This window comes from Bison bison, unplaced genomic scaffold (assembly GCF_000754665.1).
Source record: "Bison bison bison isolate TAMUID 2011002044 unplaced genomic scaffold, Bison_UMD1.0 scf7180017864500, whole genome shotgun sequence".
In the NCBI taxonomy this organism is placed as follows: Eukaryota; Metazoa; Chordata; class Mammalia; order Artiodactyla; family Bovidae; genus Bison; species Bison bison.
In genome coordinates, this window is record NW_011495059.1 from 7,649,756 (window position 1) to 7,653,026 (window position 3,271).

At 52.1% G+C, this 3,271-nt stretch overlaps 1 protein-coding gene across 4 annotated transcripts in view; it reads right to left on the reverse strand.

Moving 5' to 3' along the window:
- Nucleotides 1-3,271, reverse strand: part of EPB41L1 (erythrocyte membrane protein band 4.1-like 1) — a 173,728-nt gene that overhangs the window by 124,031 nt on the left and 46,426 nt on the right. The window lies entirely within an intron of this gene.

Here is a 3,271-nt window from a genome sequence, read left to right on the forward strand (position 1 = left end):
CCCCGACCAGGGATTGAACCCACGTCCCTTGCCTTGGCAGGTGGATTCTTAACCACTGGACCACCAGGGAAGTCCCTAATAAATATTTTTAATTAACAAATAAGCGGGTGGGGTGATAGAGGAGAAGTGTGTGTGTGTGTGTGTGTGTGCACGCACACACGCACTCAGTCATGTCTGACTCTCTGCGACCCTATGGACTGTAGCCTGCCAGGCTACTCTGTCCATGGGATTTTCCAAGCAAGAATACTGGAATAGGTTGCCCTTTCCTCTTCCAGGGGATCTTCCCCACCCAGGATGGAACTCTCATCTCTTGCATCTACTGCTTTGGCAGACAGGTTCTTTACCAATTGAGCCACCCAGGAAGCCCCACGTGGAGGAAGGCAAAAGTTGACTTGTCCTGGGTCCTTGCTAAGACCAAGCTGGGCTGAGGACTGGGAGGGCAATCACCCAGAACATGCCAGGAAATGGCTCTGAAGTCCCCCAGCCCTGGCGCTGCCCTTCTGAGCTGTGACCTTTGTAGCGCATTCTTCCCCATCAACAAGGGGTGACAGATAACACTACGGTGTCATGTACAGGGCTATATGGAGCCAGGCCCAAGCTGCTGGTGTGCTCCATGCCGCTGTAACACAGTCATGTCTCTCGCTGCCTGGCAACAGCTTCTTCTTCTCAGGCCACCCCCTGAACTCCCCCACATCCCAATATTCCCCTGGATCCCACCTATGTGGCCTTTTTTTCTTTCCGGGAAGAAGGAAAGCCCGGGATGATGACGGTTCCAGCCCACTCACATCCCACCCACCTGGGATCATACTCACACCCTAGCAAGGGACTGCTCTCATCTGGCGTTCGCTTGTCATTTTTACACCCCTCCTTGGGCCCCCTCCTCACCCTCTTCCCCCCATCCCCTAACCCAGGCCTACAAAGGACTGTAGCCCACCCCAGGCTGGTGTGGAACTCGGTGTGGCCAGTTCCCTGGGCGTTCTTGGGTAGGGGCTCCCCCTTCTGGACCGCTGCTTCCGGTCTGTGTAACGAGGAAGTGAGAAGGTGGACTAAGAGATTACTTCCCCTGATATTCAGAGTTTCTGACATTTCTGGGATCAATCTGAGTTTTAACTTCAGACAAACCAGCATTCAGATCCTGGCCAGGTAAACAGCCTTGATGTTACGAGATAGACTGAGTCATGACTGCAAAGCCCCGGAGCACCAGATCACCCCTGACTATTCTCAGCTCAAGCTTGGGCAGTGGGACAAAGGGCCTCCATGCTCACTGGGCCCTACTACCTCCTCCACAAAGTCCCAACTTTCTTTTCCTGCCCCATCTTTCCAGTCTTCTCTCTGTCGTTCTCAGTAGCAGCATCATGAGTGATCACTCCTCTGGTTTCTTCTTGGTAAGACAAAGTTTGAAGCTTACCTTTCATCTGTGGCATTGACCCTAAGGCCCTTTTTTAAAAAACACTTTTTATTTTAAAAAACAAAAAAAAATTGTTTATTTACTTGGCTGTGTCAGGTCCTAGCTTCAGCACCTGGAATCCTTCTTGCATCACTGCGGTGCACAGACTCTCTAGTTGTGGCACATGGAGGCTTAGTTGCTCTATGGCATGTGGGATTTTAGTTCCCCGACCAGGGATCGAACCTGCATCCCATGCATTGCAAGGCAGATTCTTAACCACTGGGTCACCAGAGAAGTGGAGATTCTAGAGTCACTTCTGCTTCCACTCCACCCTTTCCTGCTTCCTTCTCACAACTCTCCGAGCACACGGCCCACTCTCCCATCTTTGGCCTGATGCTCGTCTCCTTGGTCTCCCCAGGGAATAGCTGTCTCCCTGACTCCCCCTGTCCCCTCCTGCTTCATCCCCTTTCAGCTCTAATGTTGCCTACAGCACGGAGTCTACACTGAACGCTCACTCCTCAACTCTCTCAGCCGTGTCTCTCTCAGACACTGCTTCCCGGAAGACAGTCTTACCAGCCCTGCTACATGACCTTCAGACCCTGCAGACCAAGGACCCCCTGCAATGACTTTTCTCTGTCCCTCACCCTTGCTCCTTAGCATGGTGCGAACACAGTGGGTGCCTGCTGAAACAGCAAGGGTAATAATCATTAGCTGAAAATTAATGAATTATAATCTCTTATGGAGGGACTTCCCAGGTGGTCCAGTGGCTAAGACACCATGCTCCCAAAGCAGGGGGCCCGGGTTCGATTCTTGATCAGGAACTAGATCCCACATGTCAAAACGAAACGTTCGCACGCCAAAACCAAAAATCCCACATGCCACAACTAAGACCCAGTGGAGCCAAATAAATATATTTTTTAAATTGTTTACTGACCATTTATTCTCTACAATGCTCGGATCTCAGCATTTAACACGTCATTTCAATTAAGTCTCTTAAGCCCCATTGTCATTCCTACTCCTTTGTTTTAAGTTGAGGAAACTGAGGTTCAGAGAGGTGAAATGATTTGTCCAAGACCACGTGGCCAGGAAATGGCAGAGTCAAGACTGGAATTTCAGTTCTTATCCACTGCCCTACTTGGCCTCCCTCCAATCCACATATAAAAGAGGGGGTAAGTGAGAAGTTGTGACTCGACAGTGCAAAGGTCGTGGGGGCTCCAGAGAAACCAGTCCTTCCCCAGCGGCAGAGGCAGATTCGGTACATAAAACTGCATAACCTTCTATTAAGCACCTGCTCTGTGCAAAGCTCTGTGCTAGGTGCTGGCTGCACAGAAGGTTGCACGAGCGATCTGGTGCTCACAATCTAGCACGAGAGACAAGCCACGTGCCAGGATAAATCAAAGAGCAAGCAGAACTTGTCCCCAGAGGGGAACAGATAAGGTACTATGGGACTGCAGAGGGGGGAAAGACAGGCATCACTGAGGGGGTGGGGGTGAGAGGGCTCACAAGGCTTTGGGGGACAGAAGCTGGCATCGGAGCTGAGCCTGGACAAGGCAGGCAGGATTTCAACAGTGACTGGGGAAGGAGGTGGGTGGCATTCCTGGCAGAGACGAACCCAGGATGGTGGGGCAAAGACACAGGCAAGCACTGGGTGTGTCCCAGGAGCCACAGCAGACCCCTTCTACCAGCTCCTCCTCTTGGCACTGGGCCCAGGCGTCTGGCCCTGAAGAGAGGTCACCATGAGTGTCCCCAGACTCACAGGCACCTGGTTGAATCTGATGAGTGGGCATGGACGGGAAGAAAGGGCTGGGGGCCTGGACACATGGTCTGAGAAGACGGGCTCAAGGGGCTAGAATCCGGGCTCTGCGTAGAAGCTCTGAAGAAGGG